This window comes from Felis catus, chromosome D1 (assembly GCF_018350175.1).
Source record: "Felis catus isolate Fca126 chromosome D1, F.catus_Fca126_mat1.0, whole genome shotgun sequence".
NCBI lineage: Eukaryota > Metazoa > Chordata > Mammalia > Carnivora > Felidae > Felis > Felis catus.
Genome location: NC_058377.1, coordinates 58,775,336 through 58,801,478, shown reverse-complemented (window position 1 = coordinate 58,801,478; position 26,143 = coordinate 58,775,336). Strand labels below are relative to the sequence as shown.

Genomic DNA, 26,143 nt, shown 5'->3' with positions numbered 1-26,143 from the left:
CAAGAAAACATTTTAAGCTGATGGAAATGTTCCGTATCTTGAGCGTGGTGGTGATAATTTAATTACATACAATTACTAAAAAAATCAAACTATGTACGCTTGAAAATGATTTTTATTGCAGGCAAATCATACCTCAATAAAGTTGAAAGTAAATAAAACATAAAAGTGGAAAATAAATAAAAATTAAGTAACACCACTTCAGAATCTGCAAAAGACTGACACAAAAAATTTTTGGTTTATCATTTCTGAAAAGTCAAAGTGCTTCCATTGTTACAAGATTTGATTTCGAGTTACTTAAGGATCATTGCCTGAACCTCTATGCTGGACCAAGTATCTGTCTGCTATATTCCCAAAGCATGTATCTGTCGTACTGCTAACTACATTACAGTGAAAATATCTCTGTATAATGCTAAGTGAAATACAACACTCAGAGAAAGACAAACACCATATGATTTTCACTCACATGTGGAATTTAAGAAACAAAACAAATGAGCAAAGGAAAAAAAGAGAGAGAGACAAACCAAGAAACAGACGCTTAACTAGAGAGAACAAACTGATGGTTACAAGAGGGAAGGTGGGTGGGGGAATAGGTGAAACAGGTGAAGGTGATTAAGAAAGGAGTGTACCTGTATACTGGGTAATGTATGGAAATGTTGAATCTATATTACACTATACTAATAGCATATGTTTTATATATTAATATATGATACTGTACTATATACTATCAGACAATTCTGTATACCTAAAACTAATACAACACTGTATGTTAACTTTATTGGAATTAAAATTAAAAAATAAATAAAATAGGGAATACATACGCAGAAAAAAAATACCTGCATTTGTGTCTATCTCTCTTACGTATCTTTGTACCTCCAAGCATTAAGTTTGATGCCTGGTATGCAGATGCTCAATTAAACTGAAATGAATCTATATAGAACTTACACATAAACTACAGATACATATACTTTTCAAGAAAAAAGTTAAGATATGCCAGAAAAGAAAAAAGGGCTTGTTAACATCAGCTTTCTTTACATTACTTTAGAGTGTACACAAATTTATTTTAGATATTCATAAAATCTAATTATAACAAGCCATATTAATTTGACATATTCCTCTAAGAATCCCACAAATCAAGCAAATCCTCCTCCAGAGGTTTGTAAAAGCCTTTAAAAGTTCCCCTCATTAAAGTATCCTTTAGTTTTGTAATATCTGAAACAAGGTGCCAAATGTTCCAGTAAATACTACCAGTGCAAGTGCTAAGGCAAAAAGTATCAAGAAATGTTTTCTGTTACACAGCTTCAGAGGACCCAACAGTCACACTTTCCCACTATGCACAGAGCTCATCTTAAATGTAGGCTAGACTATGGGGCATCTGACTGGCTTAGTCCATGGAACGTGAGATTCTTCATCTTGGGGTTGTGAGTTCGAGCCCCATGTTGGGTGTAGAGATTACATAAAAAATGAAAATAAATGCAGGCTGTAATATAAGCACTAGTAGCTGCACTGCAATTCCAGTGCAGGTCAGTTGGCCTGCCATTTGGCATTAGTGAAAAACCCTCTGCACACTTTATACCTAGTACAATTAAATAACACACAACATGACACCATTTCACTCTACGTCTCCTAATCAGAAAAGACTGTACAAACTTACTAATGTAAGGCAAGAGAGTTGCAGTACTAAATGGTGAAATTCTAATATAGTTTAATTACATTTTAACAGAATACATTCATTTAAAAGCAGGCCAGCAATGGACTGAGCCACAGAGACTGACATGCAGCAACAATAATCCCTGTTAAGTAAAGCATTTCAAGATCTTCACAGTCCTTTCCCATCTTATCCCCTCTGCCCTTCACAACAACCCTGTGAAACCAGAAAAGGCTATTTCCACCCCATAAATGAGGCAAGTTACAGACGAGAGCAATTTAAAAACACACACAATTGCTAGTAAGTAGTTCTGGTTAGGTCGGGGGAGAAACTGGGGAAAGAACCTAGAACCAATTTTATTTAAGACATTTTCCATGATAAATAATATGAAACTTGCTGATAAAAATGAAGCCAAGGATAAAGAGAATAAGGACAATGAAACAAATAATCAATTTTACATTATTTCCATATTTTATTGCCTTCCCTTCCACTGTCTACAGTACACCCTCATATAAGACATCACCATATGCCTCACTAATCTCACTTCCCTAGAGAAGATCTCGGAAACAAAAATACAGTAGGGAAGTGGAAAGAGAATAGGTTAGGAGTCAGAGATCCCGAATGTTTCTAATCCTGGCTTTGGATAAGTATCTTCATCTCTTTGAGCAACAATTTTTACGTCTGCAAATCACATACATCTTACTAGGTTGTTTTGAAGATTAAGTGAAATAAATGGATATAGAAGCACTTTGGGAAATGTAAAGAACTCAGCTAATGCTTATTATTAGGCTACAAATACGTGGTACAAAAATTCATAATAGGTGTCTTACAGAATTGTGTTAATAAATCCAAATTATTTTAATTATTTATAAGTTTTACACAATCATATATACAATCACTTTAAAAAATATTTGTTGAGGGGCGCCTGGGTGGCTCAGTAGGTTGGTGTCTGACTTCAGGTCAGGTCATGATCTTGTGGTTTGTGGGTACGAGCCCCACATCGGGGTCTCTACTATCAGTGCAGAGCCTGTCTCAGATTTTCTGTCTCACTCCCTCTCTGTCCCTCCTTCTGTCTCTCTCACTCTCAAAATTAAACATAAGATTTTTTTTTAATTAAAAATTTTTGTTGACTGAATAGACTATTCCAGAATTAACAATAATTTTTAAATCTGTTAAGCCCAAATGAAGAAAATGCACTGTATTACAGAACTCTAAAATCTGACAAGGTATTTGGTAAAATAAGTACCTGTAAAGTTAGCTGGTAAAAGTAAGGCTTCGATCTTCACAGGATTCTCTACAAGCTAATATTTGCATCCAAACATTTCCAGAACTACTTAAAAATCATAAAATCAGAGAAATGAGAAACTTTAGACATCACGGAGAGAACACCTTTGATTCACAGAAAAAGTGACTGAGGCAAGAAAGAATTTTATACAATTTTCAAATTTCCCTTACTGGAGCTGGGAGTGTGTGGAAGAGAAGAACATCAAAAACAAAATGAAGCAAGAATTTCTTCCAGTTAGGGTCTTAAATCTGCATTCCCCTCATCAAAAAATCCTTGAGTACAGTAATAAGAAAACAGCTATAGGAAATTACTGAATTTCTGCAGAATTAAAAAATTTATGGCTAGAATACTACAATTCCAATCATAACACTGCCTAAGAATTTCACATTTTGACAGAGATAGAATAATATCTTACAGGATTAATAAACATATTTATTTATAAATAAAAATTGTGGATCACTTCTCAGGCTTTTGGCTGAAATCAAGTGTAGAATCTGTTCTTATCAATTTAATAAGTACTGTGGAAAATTTAAAAACTACCACTGGATATCCAGAACTCTGAACTTCTTATAGCCTAGTTCATAGATCTATTACTATAGCCTAGTTCATAGATCTATTACTATTTACTGGAAAATCTGTATTTTTTTTTTTTTTTTAAGTAGGCTTTACGCCTAGTGTGGATTCCAATGCTGGGCCTGAACTCATGACCCGGAGATCGAGAACTGAGCTAAGATCAAGAGTTGGACACTTAACTGACTGAACCACCCAGGCACCACTGGAAAATCTGTGTTCTTTTTTTTTTTAATTTTTTTATTTATTATTTTTGAGAGAGTGAGTGGGGAAGGGGCGGGGGGGGGGGGGGGGCGGGCAGTGCAGATAGAGGATCCAAAGCAGGCTCTGTACTGACAGCAGAGAGCCCGATGCAAGGCTTGAATTCATGAATCGTGAGATCACAACCTGGGCTGAAGTTGGACACTTACCCGACTGAGCCACCCAGGCGCCCCTGGAAAAGCTGTATTCTTAAAAGTGCTTTGTAATATTTCCCTAAAATTAAAACTTTATATATTTGAATACACACCTAATTTAAATCTAAAAAGTTTACTTTGGTCAACATTTGCTTTACACATGTCACATAAAACTGATAGAGCAAAGACGCAAACTGAGAGTGGTGTCTCCAGACACCACTTTTTAAGATAAGTAAGAAAGCAACAGTGATCATCTCTGGATGACAGGACCACGGAGTGATTTTAACTTTCTGTGAACATTTTTCAACATGGAAGTACAACTAAAAATATAAACCCACATCCATGTAGTTACCACAAATGTTAAACTTACATTTTATTTGCTTCAAATGTATTTCGGGGAAATGTAATTGCACAATATACTAAAGTCTACCAGTTCTAGAACTGATCCACCTTCTCTTCTAAGAGACGACCAATACCATGTGCTTCCTACCCAAGTTTTTATACTTTAAATATACAGATTTCTACCAACAGTACATAGTATTTTGTCATTCTGCGACTTGGGTCTTTCCGGTAAATGTTAAGACTATGAGATCCACCCAAGAGATGTATTTCTTTCAATTGTTGCATTATATTTCATCATACATTTATACCACTATTCATTTATTCAGCCATCTCCCTAAAACGCACTTTAAATTGTTACCCATTTTTTGCAATTATATAACAATTTGTTCAGTCTTTTTATATAATATGCATATAATAAAATGCATAAATTTTATATATGTATTATGTGAGTTGAGACAAACATATACACCTGTGTAATCCAAATGCCTATCAAGATAGAGAATGACAGCATCATCCCAGAAAGTTCCTTCATGCCCTTCCTGGACAATTCCCTCTCATAACCTACAGAGGAAACCACTATATTGATTTCTTTTCCACCATAAATTAGTTTTGCCTATTCTTTTTTTTTTTTCATATTTATTTTGAGAGTGAGAGACAGCGTGAGCTGGGGAGGGGCAGAGAGAGAGAGAGAGAGAGAGAGAGAGAGAGAGGCAGGGAGGGAGGGGGGAGAGAGACACGCAGAATCCAAAGCAGGCCCCAGGCTCCGAGCTGTCAGCACAGAGCCCAACATGGGTCTCAAACTCACTAACGGTAAGATCATGACCTGAGCTGAAGTCAGGCGTTTAACCAACTGAGCCACCCAAGTCCCCCAATTTTGCCTATTCTAATACTTAATGTAAATAAAATCATACAGTTTATCTCTTTATGTGGTTTTACTCAGAATGTTTTCCTTGTCCACATTGTTGTGTATATCCATAATTCACTTTTTTATTACTGAGTAATAAAATATGTTAAGGTTTATATATAGCATATATAAAGGTTTTGTCTTTTATTTGGGGGGTGGTGTTTATCTCTTCATTACTGATTCCCATTCACTGCATTGTGATCAGAAAATATGATAATACAATAATGATGTTTGCAAACTTCTATTGAGCCCTTACCACATGGCAAGGCACTGTACTGAACTCTAACCCTCACAATAGCTCTGAGGAGCACACTATTATCATTTCCATTTTACAGATGAGAAACCTGAAGCACAGGAGGTTAGGTGACTCATCCAGGTCATACAGGTAAGGTAGAACCAGAATTTGGCTCCTGAGCCCTCTTAACCATGTACTACATAAAATGTATGGTATCATTTCCATGGAATTTGTTGAGACTTCCTTTATAAATAATTACATAATCTAGTTTTGTAACTGAAAAGTATATTCTCTTTATTAAATACAGAATTCCATATGTATGTAACTAAGCTTATTAATTATGGAATTCAAATCTTGTATATATTTTTATTTGAGATTAAAATCTCCCACTAGGACCACAAATTTGTCAATTTCTCCTTATAATTTTATAATTTGTACTCTTTTATGCTTATGTGATCTTCCAGGTGGATTATTCCATTTATCTTTAAGTATCTTTTTCCCTATTAATAAAAGTTCAATTCTACTTCATCTAATAAGGGAATATCATTTCTCCTTCTAAAAGTATTTTCTTTTTTTTAAAGATTTTTTTTAAGGCAATCTCTACAACCCATGTAGAGCTCAAACCTACAACCCTGAGATCAAGAGTCGCATGCCCTACTGACTGAGCCAGTCAGGTGCCCCTCTTTTTAGAAGTATTTTCTAACATATTTTACTGCTTTATTTTCAACTTTCAGTATCATTAGGTTTTTTACACATCATTAGGTTTTTTACATACTTGGTACATAAGAATAGATCAACCTAGATATTAAATTTTTACATTAAAAAGAAGCAAAATTAAAAAACAAACAAGCTGGGGAGGAGGAGAATATTTGAAATTAACAAAGCAAACTGCCTAAAATAAAAAAAAAAAAAAACTCTCAATATTCAAACAGAAAATTCAACTATGGACATGCAATGGGCTGAATGTTGGTGTCCTTCCAAAATTCATACATTGGAATCTTAATGTCCAATTGATAGTATTAGTAGGTGGGGCCTTTGGAAGGCACTTAAGTCATGAGGATGGAACCCTTCACATAAATGCAAACTAGTGCCCATATAAAAGAGGTTCTAGAGAGATCCCTAACCCTTTCAGCCATTTGAGAACACAGCAAGAATATACCAGCTATGACCAGGAAAAGGACCCTCAAGAGAGAACACAACCATGCCGGCACCTTGATCTTGGGACTTCTCAGCCTCCAGAACTATGAGCAATAAATTTCTATTGTTTATAGCTACCCAGTCTGTGGAAATTTGTTATAGCAGCTCAAATGGATGAGGATGGGACAAATGATTAACAAAACATGCAAAATAATGTAAAATAGTCAAACAAGAAAAAATCCAACCTTGCTAATAACCAAAGAAATCCAGATTTAAACAGTAACACTATTGCCTATTAGAATGCCCAATATTAGAACAATACTAGAATAATGATACCGCATGCTGTGGCCATGTCTGGAAATAAGTACCTACACAGGGCAGGGGTATGCAATATGGCAGCAAGTATAAACAACCATTTAAACAGTATATAATGTTTGACCCATCAACTCTACTTCTCGAAATGTATCCTAAAAAGATAGTTACACAAATAAGAACATCAACCAGCATGTTACACTAAAAATTAGGTACTATAATGCAGTATAAACTCTTTAGATAAACAAAGGAAAATAAAACTTGAGCTTAACAACAATGGAGACTTTATTTTAAAATTTACTAAAAATTGATATGGTTAACAACGTCTCAATCGATAACAAATATTCCTTCAGCATCTACGTACCAGTCTATGAAATATACAAAGAGAAAAGACAGTCTTGCTCTCAAAAAACTCACAGTCTGGAAGGGAAAGTGTACACCACACATACACACACAACATACAATACAATGAATGGTCTAACAGGACATTACAGGAGCACATAGAGTGAAAAACACAGGCTCCCCACAAAAGCTAAACTGGCACCTCCTCAAGCCAGCGTGTTGTTGTTATTCCATGTCTGTTTAGAAAATAGGCAGAATGCTGCCAAAAGGAGGGAGGGCAATGAATAAGCTGCAGAGCTCAGCACACACACATGCACCAAGAAAATTCTCCAGTTCTCCTTTTTTTCCTCACATTTTTCCCAGAAGGAAGTTCTGGTAAATGCAATTTTCCCCCCATTTCATACTTCAAGTACTGTTCTGTTATGCCCCACTTAAGCTAGGTAGTTTATTATTTCAACTCTGCACAGAGGAAGGATAACAAAAAGGAATAAGAGAATAAAGGAGGAATAAAGAGGAATAAAGAGAATAAAGAGGAATAAAGAGAATAAAGAGGAATAAAGAGGAATAAAGTATTCTAAACATAAAATTTTAATAAAATATTTAAAAATGTAAAAATGTGATCTTGGACAAGTTAGTGAATCTCTTTGGGCTTAGGTTCCCTCACCTATATGAAGTGAATACCTACCTCTCAAGTGCTGAGATTTTTTTTTTTTAATTTGTTTATTTTGAGAGAGAGAGAGATGCGGGGGGGGGGGGGGGGGGGCGGGCAGAGAGATAGAGGGAGAGAGAGAATCCCAAGCAGGCTCCACACTGTCAGCACAGAGCCCAACGAGGGGCTCAATCTCATGAACCATGAAATCATGACCTGAGTTAAAATCAAGAGCCAGACAGTTAACTGACTAAGCCACCCAGGCGCCCCTCAAGTTTCTCTGATTTAAATGAAATAATAGATGTTTAAGCACTTTATAAACAGAAAACCAACTTGTAAAGCTTAAAACAATAAAGTCTTAACAATTAACAATTAAGGACCAGGAAATGTCTGTATCTTTAGATACCCTGTGTGGGTGTGTGGATGGGTGTGATGTACAAAAATATTCACTGCAGCATTAACTAAAGTAAAATTTTGGAAACAAATATTGAACAATGGGTTAGATAAGTACTGGGTAAGCAAAAAATAAAACAACACTGTAAACAATAGTTATTATAACAGTGGTCCTCAAGCTTTAACATACATGAGAATCACCAAAAAGGACTTGTTAAATCACGGATTTCTAGGTCCCACTCCCAGAATGTATGATTCAGCAGGTTTGTGATAAAGCCCAAGAAACTGCACTTTTAACAAATTCCCAGTTGGTACTACTAATCTAGGCAACACACTTTGAAAATCAAAATATTATAAAACTACTCATCTGTCCTTATCTCACCAAAAACAAAAGAATAATTTATATATTTATATATGTAGTTTTTTAATTATGCACATAAAAAGGGAGAAAAACACTTAATAACAAGCCAAACCACCACTGTCTTATTTGCCCAATACAGATGCATTAAAAGTAAAATAAACTTGAGGGGCGCTTGGGTGGCTCAGTTGGTTAAGCATCTGACTTCAGCTCGGTTCATGATCTCACAGTTCATGAATTTCAAGCCACTTGTTGGGCTCTGTGCTGACAGATCAGAGCTTGGAGCCTGCTTCGGATTCTGTGTCTCCCTCTCTCTCTGCCCCTCACCTGCTCACACTCTGTCTCTCTCTCTCTCTCTCTCTCTCTCTCTCTCTCTCTCAAAAATATTTTTTAAGTGAAATAAACTTGAAAAATTATTTCACTGACATTTTCAACTACAAAGAATCCACTGTTAATTTTTCAAGGTTGATTACCCAATTGATTATTTTATATATCTTGGAAATCCACCTCTCCTGCAGTATCTATTATCCAAGGAAATATTTCCTGGAATGCCTCAGTTAAGGAAGAAAGCCTGAAATGCATATTAAACTGGTAACTCTTAGAACAGCCGTTCTCATCCTTACTTACAAATGAGAATTACCAACTATGCTTTTAAAAATGCATGTGCGCAGGCCTCTCTCCAAATCTACCAGCTCTGAATCTCAAGAGAAGGACTAAGCATCTGCCGTGTTGTAAAGTTGTAAAGTCACACAGGTGACTCTTACTTCTACAATGCATTTCTTGGCATCTACCTTTAATTAAAGCTATGTTTAATTCTGAGAATTCAAAATATTTCAAAGAAGACAATGTTATAACATTGTGATGGCAATATTCAGGAATCTGAAAAAGCTCTATCATCTTCCTCATCACATAACCATCCTTTCCTCTCCCACCCACTTTCCAACATCACGAAAGTTGGGGAATATCACCTCTCAGACTGATCAAATGCAGTCTAAATAAACCTGCTTTCTCTCTAGTAAATGTATGTGCTGACCAACTGAGTTATTTTAATTGGGCATTTTTTAACTTCTTTGCCTTTCGCTCTTGATACACTACAAATAAAGAGAAATAATGTCCTCAAATTGAGCTACCTGGAAAGAGATAATTTTATCACAGAGAAACTGAAGTCAAGTTTGTCATAATAGGCCCTAAGATAAAGAGAGTCACAAGACATCTTCCAAAGCTTTTTATCATAACATCCTTCAAAGAGTATTTAGGTCAAGTTAGTAAACATTTCATGATGATAGAAGATTACTATGTCCTTTCATTTTTCAAAAGTATTGAGATCATGGCACACACACACACAAAAGACCTGGGGGAGATAAAAGACCTAAAGCCGTATTATCAAGTAAAAAAAATTACAGGGCGCCTGGGTGGCTCAGTTGGTTAAGCGTCCAGCTCAGGTCTGATCTCACTGTTGGTGAGTTTGAGCCCCTCATGAGGCACTGTGCTGATAGCTCTGAGCCTGGAGCCTGCTTCAGATTCTGTGTCTCCCTCTCTCTCTGACCCTCTCCTGCTCACACTCTGTGTCTCTGTCTCTCAAAAACAAATAAACATTAAAAAAATATTTTTAAAAAGATTAGTCGGTATTCATCAAGTTGCCAAAATCATCTTGTCAGGAGATCTGTGTAATCAAGTTCACCTTTGAACACCATGACTTTAAAAGTTTTCATCTATGATATATCAAGTTTAAGACCCAAATAAGGATGCCAAGTTTTCTTTGCCAGGAAAAAAAGTCAGAGACATTTATTAGTCAGATAATCTTTTATTAAAGTGGAACACACATTCCTTTGAGATCCTGGCAGAAAACATATCAAACATTTTAATCAAATGAAAATTTTTGCTATTTCTATAGAATGCACGTAAAAGTTAACACATAATTTTTTACTACATTACTTGTCTTTAAAAATCTTTACTGCAAGAAACATCTTATTCTTTATCCTTGAATTACACTGTACATTTAAAAGATACATCATAAAACTTTCACAGCCTTCTGCCTGGCAGAGTTACATAAAAATAAACTCTGAGGTCTTTTTTCTTGCTTTCTCTTTCTTTACAATGTTACTGATGTATAACATACAGGAGGTTTGAAGAATTTTAATATATGTGTACTAATATATCAAGACTAGACCTAGATCAATGACAAAAGACCCCACACTGACAAAACATGCATTGCCAAATCCATTTTTTAAATTTTAACAAAGTATTATAATTTGTTACTATTATTCTTTATATTGTTATAAACTATGGAACTCTGAAAATCTGGTATTTTCCTGCAAGTAAATTTAGGATTATTATTCTCTTCAGAAAAATATCTGTCCTCATCTATATAGCTATACAAAATGAAGCAATGTAATTCGCTAACAGCAGTTTATTTTTTAGGTAAGAAACATTTCAATAACTTTTGTAACTTACTGATTTCAAACATGTCAAGAATTATTTTTTATTACAGTGAGTTTACTAACTAATATAAAGTATTTTCATTCACCCAAAATAAGCTGATTCTAAGCTATTTGTGGAGTATATTTTATTTTAGGTACACAGCCAAAAAGTTAAAAATAAACATAGTTAGGTGGTCAGAATAGCAAGACAAGCTATTCAGAAACTATTACATCCTTCATTCAGTTATCACAAAACTGCCTGATCTTAATTTACATTTAAAAAAAGACAGAAAAGGCATTTTTGACTATGGAAGTATCTCAAAATATAACCTAAACCTGATATAATTATCAGAAGAGCTAAGAGATTCCCTAGAAGTTCAGTGTTTCACACAATCCTTCAACAAGCCTGGATCTGAAAAAAACATGAAACTCCAGATCACATATCTTCTTCCACTCCTACACTAATCAGCCAGACTCAAAGATGTGCAAGGCATTGAATCTTACACCCCTTCTTTGGTATCTATTCTAAGTAGTAGTTCTTGAAACAAGATACCATACTCCGACGACAATGCCTGGACATGGTAGGCACTGAAAATAGTGTACCCCCAATTATTTAAAATAATCCCAAGTGAAAGACATCTGTTTTCTAACTTTCAAAAAAACTGAGTCCAGCTATAAAAACCAGGGAAAAGATGGTCCTATGTTCCGTGGATTCCTACCAAGATCTAATAAAGGCTAAGAAAATATACATAGAAATACTGTGAAAATTTCACTCGATTTCAACTGTTATTATCAAATGCCTTTAAAGACAGTTTTCAATGAGAGAAAGAACTTAAATTTTAAAAGTCAGGGATACACCCAGGTTCAAATGTAGTTCTTCCATTTCTTAGTTCTGATCGTGGGCAAGACACTTAACCACTACGAGCCTCAGTTTCCTCATCTATAAAATGGGAATAATAATAAAAACAATTGTAATTAAAGAATACATTGCTGCTGGGAGGCTCTGAGATATAATTAATGTTCAACAAGTGTGGACAAGGATGTGTAGAAATCAAACCCTCACAGATTGCTGGTGAGAATGAAAAATGGTATAGTCCCTTTGGAAAACAGTCTGGCAGTTCCTTGAATAAACACAGACTTAATATATTACTCAGTAATTCCACTCCTAGGCATATACCCAAGAAAAATGAAAACATATGTACATTAAAAAATTTGTACATGAATGTTCATAAAAGAGTTATTCATAACAGCCAAAGTGAAACAACCCAAATGTCCATCAACTGATGAATGGGTTAATAAAATGTGGTATATCTAAGTACTGGAATATTATTTAGCAATAAAAAGGAATAAAGTACTGATAGATGTTACAACACTGAAGAACCTTGAAAAAATTATGCTAAGTAAAAGAAGCCAACTGCTTCCATTTACATGAAATGTCCAAAACAAGTAAATCTATGGAAAGCAATTAGTGGTTGCCTAAGGCTGGGCAAATGCGGGGAAGGGGAAGGGTAATGGCTAAAGCGTATGGGGTTTCTTTTTGTGGTAATGAAAATGTCCTAAAATTGATTGTGGTAATAGATGCACAATTTTGAATATACCAAAATCCCCTGGATTATACACTTTAAATGAGTGAATTACATGGTTTAAGAATTATATCTTAATAAAACTGTTAAAAAATTCCCATGCTACAGAATACATTTATACATGGAATATCCAAACTCCTACATCTAAAAGCACAAGATTAATTAGGATTACACAGATATTAAACATGCATAAATACATAATCTTACGTATTTAAATACAGTTAAGTATCTTCCTCTAACACATCTGAGAAATGGACTTTTCCTAGACATGATGAAGTAACTGGTACCAGACTAGCCCTCCTCGAGTGACAGCTATAAAACTAGACAAAACATATGACTCTACTATTTTCAGGAGTGAAACAACTGGCAGTACAGGAGATGTGTACAACATCTGCCCCAGCTTTCTGCCTGGGAAACTTTCCCAACTGCATCACAGGGAGGTGAAGTCTATGCCAAGCATAACGGTCTCACCAAACTGAGATGCAGAAATCAGAGTCCTGGGCTAGTGGAGTGGCAAGACTTTATAGAGGACAGGATACTGGAGAACAGGCAACAATGCAGAAGGGGTGGTCCCAGAAATCTGCATGGGGGTTCCTTGGGCATCTTTGGCTGAGTACCAAGCTACATATAAGCCAGAGTGAGTCTCCATGAGAATTACTGTTGCAGGCCTGAGAGCTGAACAGATACCAGAAGCTGCACACTGCTGGGAAACATCAGAATTGTAGTTCAGACAGAATGGAGACATTTCTGCACACCTTGGGCACTCAGGCTTTCAGTGGAAACGCCAAATTTAAACACTCTTTAAAGAAAGACAACACAATTGAGACTTCCTATAATGTACCATCCACAAAATCCAAATCAAAACTTACTAGATATGCAAATAAGCAGGAAAGCGTGACCCATAATGAGGGAGTGGAGGGAAGCAATCAACAGAAACAGACCACAATATGACTCCAGTGTTGCGAACAGCAGGCTAGAGCTTTAAAATGGTGATTATAAATATGTTTAACCACTTAAAGGTACACTGTCAAAAATGAAAACTTCACCAGATAGACTTAAAAATAGACTAAAAATTACAGAAGAGGGGCACCTGGCTGGCTCAGTCAGTAGAGCATGTGAGTCTTGACCTTGGGGTTGTGAGTTCAAGCCCCACATTGGGGGGTAGAGATTACTGAAAAATAAAATCCTAAAAAATAAAAATGAAAAAGGGGTGCCTGGGTAGCTCAGTTGGTTGAACGTTCAACTCGATTTTGGCTCAGGTCATGACCCCAAGGTGCTGGGATTAAGCCCTGCATCAGGCCCTGCACTGAGTGTGGAGCCTGCTTGAGATTCTCTCCTGCCTCCTTCTGCCCCTGTCCCCTGCTTGCTCTCTGTCTCTAAAATAAAAAGAAAAAAACAATTTTTATTGAAAACAAAATTTTGGGGCCCCTGGGTGGCTCAGTCGGTTAAGCAGCCAACTTCGGCTCAGGTCATGATCTCACGGTCCGTGAGTTCGAGCCCCACGTCGGGCTCTGTGCTGACAGCTCAGAGCCTGGAGCCTGTTTCAGATTCTGTGTCTCCCTCTTTCTGACCCTCCCCCATTCATGCTCTGTCTCTCTCTGTCTCAAAAATAAACGTTAAAAAAAATTTTTTTTTTAATTTTAAGGAAAAAAATTACAGAATAAAGAACCAATGAGCCAGAAAACAGATCAACAGAAACTATTCACTCTGAAGAACACAGATTATTATCAGGCAGTTTAATATATGCATATCCTTGGAATCCAAAAACGGAAAAAGAGAAAATGGGGCAGAAAAAAAATTTGAAGAAATAATGGCCCCAAATTTCCCTGATTTGTTGATCCAAAAAGCTCAGTGAACCCCCAGCAAAGTAATAAAAAGATACATTAGTCACATCACATTCAAACTGCAAAAAAACAAAGATAAAGAAGAATGACACTATCAGAGAGGAAAAAAGGTACATTACACAGAGGAAAACAAGTATATAAATATGTGTGTGTGTGTGCGTGTGTATATATATATATGGTTTCTCATCAGAAATAGTAAAAGCCAGAAGACAATGGGGTGACCCAACTGTCAACACAGAATTCAAGATCCTGCGAAAATTACCTTCCAAAAATGAAGGTGAATAAAGAAAAATAAAATAAAGACATTTTCAGACGAGTGAAAGTTAAGAGAACTGTCACCAGTAGAACTGCACTAGAAATGCTGAAGGAAGTTCTTCAGCCCAAAAGGAAATGATACCAGATGGAAACTCAAACCTATGTGGTCTGAGGAAGGAAAGAAAAGTCAAAATTGGTAAATACAAAAGACTTTTTTCTAGTCTTAATCTCTTCAAAAGATAAGTGTGTTTAAAGAAAAACTAACATATCATGGCGTTTATAAAGTACGCAGCATAGGGGTGCCTGGGTGGCTCTGTCAGCTAAGTGTCCTACTTCGGCTCAGGTTATCATCTCATGGTTCGGGAGTTAGAGCCCCACATTGGGCTCTGTAGTGTTAGCACAGAGCCTGCTTCGGATCCTCTGTCCCCCTCTCTGTCCCCCCTGCTCGCTTGCACTCCCTCTCTCTTTCTCTCTCAAAAAATAAATAAACTTAAAAAATAAATAAGGTATGCAGCACAAAGTCTGGAATGAAGTAATCAGAACTGGACCTGTAAGTGTCTTAGGTGGAGTGGTGTAATATTAATTCCAAGTATACAGTGATGAATTAAAGATGCATGGTGTAACACCTTGAACAACCACTTGAAAAACAGAAAGACGTCCAGCTAAAAATGCAAGAGAAGAAAAAGCAGTACTAAAAATATTCAATTAACTCAATATAGCTGAGGAAACTATTAAAACACCTCTATAGTAAAACAGAAAACAATTCCCCCATGGAAAGAGTTGACTAATAATGCAAAATACATATTACCACAGAAATAATATTTTTAATTATGACTATAATGTAAAACCTTTGGATAAAGTTAGCTAAAATAAAATTTGAGGCTGGACAGGAATCTAACCACCTAATATGTGTACTCGTTTTGGAATAAAACAATTCCATAATACAGAAAGAAAGAAACACAGTAGTACACAGAGACTATTTCCCCAACTCCAAACTACAACCAGGTGAAGACAAGTCATTTTATGAAAATAAGTTTATATATCAAGTATTCTTAATATTTGTAGTATTCTTAATATTAGAAATAACCTGCAAAGTGTGTTAACATAAAATATAGAAGTAACTTCACTAAAAACTAAAAGCCAAATGTTTACCAATACTAAATCATTTAATTTTAGTTTTGAGAGTAGGTAGGATTCACATAGTTCAAAATTCAAAACATACAAAAAAAGGTATACAATAAAAAGTCTCTGCCTCTAATCCCTATTCTCCAGCCACCATTGGGGAAAAACAAATACCACTAAAATATAATCAAGGGATATATGCTCCCAATTGTTTCCTGTGGAGCCACAGACATGGTGACACTTTTCATAATACCAGAAATAACATTTTCTTTTTGAATTGGGATTATGTCAAAGTTCACAAAACAGAAAACATCTGGATGACAAAACACTCCTATGTGAATGCCAAAAAAAAAAAAAAAAAAAAAAAAAAGATCAAATGGAATGTTAAAATAAAGCATGACCAAGGAATACTGTGAAGACACAATGAGATGAAATAAAAATACCAGCCAAAGTTTTATTAAGTTAGCCCTGACCAACGCATGACAGGAAATCTGTAGCAATGGAACAAAAGAGAGGGTTACAAGTTTCTGTGCCTAATTCCCAAATTAGTCACTGAAGAATAGACAGCACAAACCAGACTCAGAAACTAACTCTTGCTCATGCATCAGATCATTCCTGAAGACTGACACCAATAAAACAGAACAGCATCTGCAGGATTCAAATGAACATTCAAAAAATTTACAAAGAAAAACATCAACTTACCATCACAGGCCTCTTCCAGTACTTTGTATTTCCAAGACTGAATTTCCAATCCTCAATCATTAAGGGGCAAATTATTCAGCTAGGAGTAATTCTAGCTCTTTTTTGTCCTTCCCTGCTTTCATTTTAGCCACTTCACTACTTACTAATGCTTTCACCTTAGAAGTAAAAATAGTTCAGCAAAAAACAAAACAAAAACAAAAACAAAAACCAACTGCCTGGGAGGCCCTTAGACCACCATTTCTCTACGTATCAGAAGACCAAAAGAGGCAAGATATTTAATCACTCCTGTATCGCTGAGAATCCTAAGAGGCCACAGGCCTATCGGACCATTACCTATGGCAAATACAAAAACCTACTCCTGACCTAAGACACTGATTTCAAAAGGAGTTGGTAGGAGGGGATACAAGCGGTTCTAGTCTGTTTGGGACATCTGGAAATCCAGCTACATCTTTCACAATTAAACCCCAACACATTTTTTTACACTTTTATGGGAAACACTAGAAGTAAATTAGAAATGGGTCCCTGTGACAAACAGGGCAAAACAGTAATGTGGCAATACCTTACTTCTTGCTGGCAAAGACCACCTCTCCAAGAATATAATCATATTCCCAGCCTCCTTTACAGCTAGGCATGAACAAGCAAACGAGGCAGACTCAGCCAATAAAACATAAGAGAAAGTCTATTCAGATAATTTCTGGTAGAAATGACCTTCTCCAGAGGAAATAAAGAGGGGAGGAAGGCAGAGAAAATTTCCATAAACTGTTCTTCCCTCCCCATCCTCCACTAACACTGTTGTCTTGAGATTATTATGCTTGGAGTTGCAGAAGCCATCCAGCAATCATGAGAAGAATCATTACTGACAGAGAAAAATGGACGGAAACTAGGACTACTGAACTTGGTGAAAGAAATTCTTTAGAATTATTTGAACAATTTATCTTTGAGGCTCATTACATTTTTTAACCCACAAGTTAACTTGTTAGGGATGAGTAAGTCACAGACTATAATTCTGAGTTCATGTTCTCAATTACTTAACAAAATTACAATCCACATGCATTTACTTAACATCTATTATGTTCCACATACTATGCAAGAGAGCTTTTATATGCATTACTTTTGTTTTAATTATCAAAATAATCCCATAAGATACTATAATTATTACTAATTTACAGATAAGATACATGAGGCTCAGAGAAGTTTAAGTGACCTGTGGTGACTTAAGGCCAAAGTCACACAGTTAATAAGAGATTAAGATTAGGATTCACACTCAGGTTGTATGCCTCTAAATTTGTGCTTATTCTAATATATCACAGCTATCCTACCACAAAGATCACCTTCATCATCTCTCATATTTACATATCTGGGTATGGTTAAAAAAAAACAAATTAAAAAAAAAGTGCACACAAAAATTCTTCTAACACTTCTATTTTTAACCCAAGTGGTGGGTAACTTTCATTACTAGGCCTTAGTTTAATTCCATCTGGCTCATGAAAGTATCCCCTGTTCAAATCTATAAATGTGAACTACAGCTGTGGGTTGCAACGGCCATCCCATCCAGAAACAAATCTTCACATTTTAGGAGCATATAAGGATCTATGGACAATGAATGGCTTATGAGTTCATAAACCATTAAATAGCAACAGGAAAAGGTATTGTTAAAACCCTGACTCTTTCAAGTAAGCAGTGGTCTGTGACAAAAAGTTTTAGTAAATAGACTCTCAAATTATATTTTCCTATTTCCTCCTCTGCCTAGTTTGTACCTCCTACTCTTAGTCTCCCCTCCAGAACTGACCATATTGTGGAAGTATATATTAAAAACATAAATTCATTTAGTCAGTTGAAGTTCCATGCTATCCTTTCATTTTAAAATGAGGTACTCTTGGGACACCTGGGTGGCTCAGTCAGTTAAGCATCCAACTTCAGCTCAGGTCATGATCTCACAGCTCATGAGTTCAAGCCCCACATCTGGCTCTGTGCTGACAGCTCAGAGCCTGGAGCCTGCTTTGGATTCTGCGTCTCCCTCTCTCTCTCTGCCCCTCCCTTGCTCCGTGCTCTGTCTCTCTCTCTGTCTCAAAAATAAACATTAAAAAGATAATAATAAATAAATAAATAAATAAATAAATAAATAAAATGAGGTACTCTTTTTTCTTTTCATTCAAAAAAATGTTTTAATATATTTTTTTTAATGTTTATTTATTTTTGAGAGAGAGAGACAGAGCATGAGCGGGGGGAGAGGCAGGCAGAGATGGAGACACAGAATCCAAAGCAAGCTCCAGACTCTGAGCTGTCAACACAGAGCCTGATGCGGCACCTGAACCCATGAGCTGTAAGATCATGACCTGAGCCAAAGTCAGATGCCCAATCAACTGAACCCACCACAGGCGCCCCAAATATTTTTTTAATATTTATTTTTGAGAGGGGGGAGGGGCAGAGAGAGGGGGTGGACAGAGGATTCAAAGCAGGCTCTGTATTGACAGCAGAGAGCCCAATGGTGGGGGGGGGGGGGGGGGGGGGCTCAAACTCACAAACTGAAATCATGACCTGAGCCGAAGTCAGGCGCTTAACCAACAGAGCGACTCAGGTGCCTCTCAAAGAAATGTTAAGTATGGTCCCACTTGATCTTTTTCCCTGCAGCCCTACTTTTTTTTAATGTTTATTTATGTTTGAGAGAGAGTGCACAAGCGGGGGAGAGGCAGAGAAGGAGGCACAGATTCCGAATCAGGCTCCAGGCTCTGAGCTGTCCGCACAGAGCCTGACGTGGGATTCGAACTCATGAACACCACAGAGCCTGACGTAAGCCGAAGTCAGATGCTTAACTGACTGAGCCACCCTTGCAGTCCTATTTTTAAAAATGCTCCCTCTCACGATTTATATCATCTTTAAGTTCTCATTTGAATTGAATTCAAATTCAATTGAATTCAATTCTCTGAATTGAAAAGCAATATGATTTTGAATGAATGAAAAAAAAGACCTGGGTCCAGTATCTGATCTGCTACTTCCAGTTTTCATCATATTAAAAAATACACATTCCAAGACACCTTATGTTTCACTAAGAAAAAATGCTGCCAACTAAACTGATTCAATACCCTAACACTTACAATTTTTATTTATACTTATTAAAAGAGTGCTTTTAAGCTTATTTAGTCAGATTTTTAGGATAATTTGTGAGTAATTTTAAAAAGGTAAAATAAATTGGTGCATGAACTGGTCACACTCGGAGTCAAGATCTTCTGAATCACTTTTTTGAATCAGTCACTGATAACCTATAGTTTTCCACACAATATCACCCTCTGTACCATCAAAATCCCGGGTGATCCAACATTTGTATTCCCACCATTATCTCTTGGATTTTTTTCCAAGCCTGCCAATACGTATTCTGCAAGTTCCATGCATGAAGAGACAATTACAACTACATCAAAGCCAAAAGCAATTGTAAGATGTATCTGGATTTCAGAAGAATGGAAAAAAATAAAATAAAACCGTGCTTCTTAGAATTAATGAAACACAATAACCTCCATTGTCACCTTGAATAAGACAACATCCTTCCCAGGTTCTAATTTCCACTAACAATGGTAGCTACCAGTGCTAAAGATCTACCATGCTCAGCATTTCACATATCTCATTTAACTTTTGCAGAAAAGCAGAAAGGTTGGCATTACCTTTGTTTTACATTTATGAAATCTGAGGCTCAGAGAACCTTAGTAACTTCTCCAAGATCACCCAAATAGTAAGTAGCAGAGCTGGGTTTCAATCTCTGGTCTACCTTCAAAGTCCTTATTCTTTCCACCACTTAAGTAATTCTCAAAATTTAGTGCACGTATGAATCACTTCAGGTGATTCTTCCAGAGTGGGAAAAATAGTGCAAATATAGTATATACTTGCAAGTCAAATAGCTTATATACATATATATATATATATATATATAGATATATATATATATGTGTGTGTGTGTGTGTATACACACATACACATATATATATATATATATACACACACACACACACACACACATATATATATATGCCCAGTTTAAAAATGGGCAAAGGATCTGAATAGACATTTCTCCAAAGAAGAAATACAAATGGCCAATAAGCATATGAAAAAATGCTCAATATCACAGGCTATTAGAGAAATGCAAATAAAAGCCACAATGACACCACTTCATGCCCGCTAGGATGGCTATAATCAAAAGACAGACAATAACAAGCATTAGCAAGGATATGGAAAAACTGGAACCTTCGTGACATTATTGCTGTGGGAATAAAAAATGGTGCAGCCACTTTGGAAATCAATTTGAAAGTTCCTCAAAAAGTTAAACAGGAAAAAAAAAAAAGTTAAACAGAGTTACCACATGACCCTAGCAATTCTACTACTAGGTATAAAAATGAAAACATGAAATCCACACAAAATTTGTACATGAGTGTTCAAAAGGAACATTATTCATAATAGCCAAAAAATCCATCAAATGATAAGTGGATTAATAAAATGTGATGGTATATCCATACAACAGAGTATTATCTAGCAATAAAAAGGAATGAAGTACTGATGCTATAACATGGATGAACCCTGGAAACATTAGGCTAAGCAAAAGCTAGTCACAGAAGACCACACAGTGTCTGATTCCATTTTTACAGATTCCATTTCTATAGACAGGGAAGGTAACTGCTTAAGGCTGGAGAAAATTATGGAAAGTGACTGCTAATAAATACAGCACTTCTTTCTGGGGGAGCAAAAATGTTCTAAAGTTAAAGTGTTGATAGTTGTACACCCCATGAATATACTAAAAAACTTTAAATAGGTTAATTGTATGGTATGTGAATTATGTCTCAAGAAAACTGTTCTCAAAAGAGTCCTGGCTGTCTCAATTGACAGAGTGTGCAACTATTGATCTCGGGGTTGTAAGTTTGAGCCCCATGCTGGATATAGAAACTACTTAAAATAAAAATCTTAGTGGTGCCTGGGTAGCTCAGTCAGTTAAGCATCCAACTCTTGATTTCAGTTCATGATATCACAGTTCATGAGATCAAGCCCCATGTCAGGCTCCGTGCTGACAGCACAGAGCCTGCTTGAGATTCTCTCTCTCCCTCTCTATCTGCTCCTTCCCCTACATGTGCACACACATGTGCATACAGATTCTCACTCTCAAAATAAATAAATGATAGATAGACAGATAGATAGATAAAAATTTTTTTAAAAAGTCTATACCAGATTACTTCCAAGGTTCCCTTTTAGATTCAACAGTGTCTGAGACAACGAAAAAAAAGAGCACCCATAAACAGACAAGAATCCAATCCCCAGTGAGTTCCATGAACCTACAGGTTAAAAAAGAGAACCTATAGCACAGTAATTCCTCACTTGAGGTCGCCAGACCTCCAGGTGTCTACAAAGAAAGACAGGTGCTTCTTGAGCCAGTTTCCATTTTTCAGAACATCTGTGAGAAACCATATACTCAACCTTCTCTGAGGTAAAGTTTCAAGTATCTTTGCCTTTGTCTGGATTCATGTAAGTAGTTTTAAAATAGTGATTCAAAGCTGATTTACAGCTTGACGTATGAAAAGTAAAAAATAAGAAAACAAATTATTGGTTAAAATGTACTTTTTGATAGGCAAAATGTTTTTAAGAAATGGGACCTATAATGATTTCCTTGATTAAAACCTTGGGAAATACAAATAGAGGGGATCATGCACTAGTCTAGAAAATAGAGAAATAGCATTTTTCCTCAATATGATTTACTTCATCTCACTGCACCTCAGTTTCCATTTTCATCAACAAATGGGACAGTATCAATCAGACTCTAAAATTCTGTGATTTTGCCATATTATATAATGACCTCCTAAAAAATGTCTGCTAAGAAGTTAGTTCTTTATATTCAGAATCCCTGCAAAGAACTTTCTTTATTGACTCTACTTAGCAAATCATAAGAATAAACAATACTAAATATATAATATTAATAAACAATATACAGGCTGTAGTACTTAGAAATTTATAAGTCACCTTAGAAAGCAAAGAGAAAAAAGAATAATAAACTAAAAAGAAAGTAAAGTGTGCTTATGTACAGCTGACAGAAAAAGCCAACAGGAAACACTTCAGTATAAAGCCTCCCCAAAACAATGTCCCTGATTAACAACAAATGAGTTTATCTTTCTTTCTCAAATTTTACTCCGAACACACCAGCTTCCAAATACATCCCTGGAACAAATGAACTGAAGACGGGGAGGAGAGCAAAGGAAAAATACTGTATCATAATTGGTTTCCTCCCTTCAAAATTCCAGAAGATGAAAAGTGGGGGAAGGGAGTGGAAACTAGCCAAAACCCAGCATGAAATTCTCCTATTTAGAGCTTAACACATGATATCTCCTATTACATCTCCTACTTACAGCTTAATAATTATTGTGGTCTTTTTCTTCTTCACTTTTTTTTTTTTAAAGTCATAAAAATTTTTCTCTACTATCAATTTTTTTATATTAAGAAAAGTTGGGGTACCTGGCTGGCTCAGTCAGAGGAGCGTGTGACTCTGGACCTTGGGCTTGTGAGTTCAAGCCCCACATTGGGTATGGAAATTACTTAAATAAATAAAAGAAAGAAAGAAAGAAAGAAAGAAAGAAAGAAAGAAAGAAAGAAAGAAAGAAAGAAAGAAGAAAGGAAAAGAAAAGAAAAGAAAAGAAAAGAAAAGAAAAGAAAAGAAAAGAAAAGCAAAACAAAGCTATTTGCTTTTTAGTGATTCACACTAACCTAAATTGAACATAACACTGATGGGGGAGAGGGGGCACTGGTGAGAAGGACTATTATTTGTGGGGTTTCGGGAAAGAGAAAAGCAGGGGTGCCTGATTAGCTTAGTCGGTAGAGCATGCAACTCTTAATACCCAGGTTGTGAGTTCAAGTCCCAGATTGGAATAGAGATAACTTAAAAAAAAAGAAAAAAGAAAAAAGAAAAATGGCAGGCAAGATCTTTTACAATATAATACATACTGTATTACACATCTGAACCCAAGTTCAGAGGTTTCTAATGAATTTTTAAAATGTCATTTGACTTGATAGGACAGACCAGAAAGGCAGACTACCCCCTTCCTCAAGCAACTAAAGTTATTATAAATACCAACAATACACAATTTTCAACTTCCAATTCAATATTATCATTGAGAAAAAAAGGAAGTTAGAAACCTAAATTCACGTTTTAGGAGGTAATATAGCATTCTGCTCACAACTATATAGGAGTGAAGGGATTCATTCCAATAATTTAACATAAAAGAAGAACACACTGACTCATTGGAATAAGGACTCTATTAATCCTTGGGAACACCAACCATCTCTGTATTTACATGTATATGTAAATATAGATATACTCAACATCAAATAGCACGGTAGGTTTTAAACTGCCCACATGAGGGGCACCTGGGTGGTTCAGTCGATTGAGCGTCTGACTCTAGGTTTCAGCTCAGGTCATGATCTCATGGTTAGTGAGTTCGAGCCCCTGCACTGTTTAGTGCAGAGCCTACTTGGGATCCTCTCTCTCTGCCCCTTCCCTGCTCACTCACTTGCTTGCTCTCTCTCAAAATAAATAAATTTTTAAATAAATAAATAAATAAGCCCACATGAATCAAAGTGTAACACAAGCTCAACAGACACCACTCTAGCCCCCTACCAAAAGAACAATAAAACATTTCACCTAAAAACAAGTAAGGTGCATTTAAATATAACCAGTTACATTCATTTAACAATTCTGCCAGCCTAAAAGGGTACAAAAATACAAAAATGACTTAGCCTCTCACTTCAAGGAGTTCACATGAGCGGGGAAGCCAGAAGCATGTGCAAAATCAAAATTCTTTGAGATCACAAAGAACAAACTTGCAAATTTAGTGGTAAGGAGAATTTGCCAGGTGAAAAAGTAGGAGGAAGGGTATCAACAGGCAAGGAGACTGGCATATATAAAGGCATGAATGTAAAGAGCACAATTAGATAACCAGAAGTCCTGAGTTGCCAGGGCAAGGAGATTAAGAAGGAAGGATGAATAAGCATGAAATGGTAGTATTACGCCAGGAAAGGAAGCTTGTGGCTAGGTTGCAGAAGGCCATATATGCTATAACAAGGTGTATGATCTTTATCCAAAAGGCCACAGAGAACCCAATATAAAATAAACTGTTTTTATCTTATTATTTTTTTATTTGAGAGAGAGAGAGAGAGAGAGAGAGAGAGAGAGCGAGCATGCGCACAGGAGAGCAGGGCAGAGTGAGAGAGAATCTTAATAGACTCCATGCTCAGCGCAGAGCCTGACACAGGTCTGGATCCCACGACCCTGGGATCATGACCTGAGCCAAAATCAAGAGTCAGACGCTCAACTGACTGAGCCACCCAGGCATCCCAAACAACATTTTTAGAAAGCCAGCTGGTGACAATGTGGAAGACAGACATAAAAGGAGAGATGGGGGGGTGGGGCTAGAAAATATGAGAACACTACTGCAAGAATTAGGAATTATTGAAATAACGTAAGTGAAATGTGATAGGTCAGCAATAATAGAAACAACTAAATAATAGCACACCAAACTATATCAATTTAGCAGTGACTGTGTATCCCTATACTTGACCATAAGCTCCTATACCAAGGTATAGGCAATAGGGGAAAAACAGAAAAGAATGTAAACAAGAAATCTCTAGAAGATATAATTAGCAGGACTTAAGGACCACTGACCATCCAGACCCAACAGAAGATCTTTACTTACACACTAATTTGGCCTTTCTGAATTGCTTCTGAAAATTTATTACTTTCTTCATTTAGAAATTTCTACTAAGATAGCTTATTTCACTTAATAGATGATAAAAATTTTGAGTTTTTAACCATTTGAAGAGTTTCATGTATCTTACACAGGAATTATTTAAGTCTAAAAATTTCCCTGTGGCCACATGGAAAACAAAAAGAAATAAATGCAGAATACTTTTCAGTCAGAAAACACTGATCTTATCCAAGTTTGGATACAACTAACTTTATATACCTTAGTAAGAAACCCTGAAAATACAGCAGAAATACTCACAAATAGCACCTAAATTAAATATGGGGGAGGAAAAAAGAAGCTCTTTAAAACTTTGGGCTGCAAACAATTCAGGTATCCAAACACATATAATTTTATTACAACACACAGTTCATATTTTTCATGAAACTAACATGTAATTATGCACCACAGGAAAAATAGGTAACTGATAAAGCTTACAGACCCAAATCCAATTTGATAAATGTGTTACTAAAGGGAAGTAAGAATTGCAGCCACTCTGTTTCAACACACAAATTATCTTCCATCATTTTCTTTTAATTTTTTTTTTAATGTTTATTTGAGAAAGTGACAGAGCATGAGCGGGGGAGGAGCAGAGAGAGGGAGACACAGAATCTGAAGCAGGCTCCTGGCTCTGAGCTGTCAGCACAGAGCCCGACGCGGGGCTCAAACTCACAAACTGCAAGACCATGACCTGAGCCGAAGTCACATGCTTAATCGACTGAGCCACCCAGGTGCCCCCCCCCCCCCGATCATTTTCAAAAATATGTTTGTTGAGCTGTCAATTTGTATTACAGGATTATTAAAAGAGTGGTGTTTCTTTCAGTAAAATGAATCATGCTTCCCTCAATAAAGATACTGATTTTCACAATGCTGGCAAGACGGTTTATC

The 26,143-nt window shown here is 36.2% G+C and overlaps 1 protein-coding gene and 1 pseudogene across 5 annotated transcripts in view; one reads left to right on the top strand and one right to left on the bottom strand.

The window, feature by feature from the left end:
• The window catches only part of FCHSD2 (FCH and double SH3 domains 2), a 298,964-nt gene that overhangs the window by 258,991 nt on the left and 13,830 nt on the right, over nt 1-26,143 (bottom strand). The gene's annotated exons all lie outside the window — the stretch shown is intronic.
• LOC111556879 lies at nt 3,386-3,552 on the top strand (annotated as a pseudogene).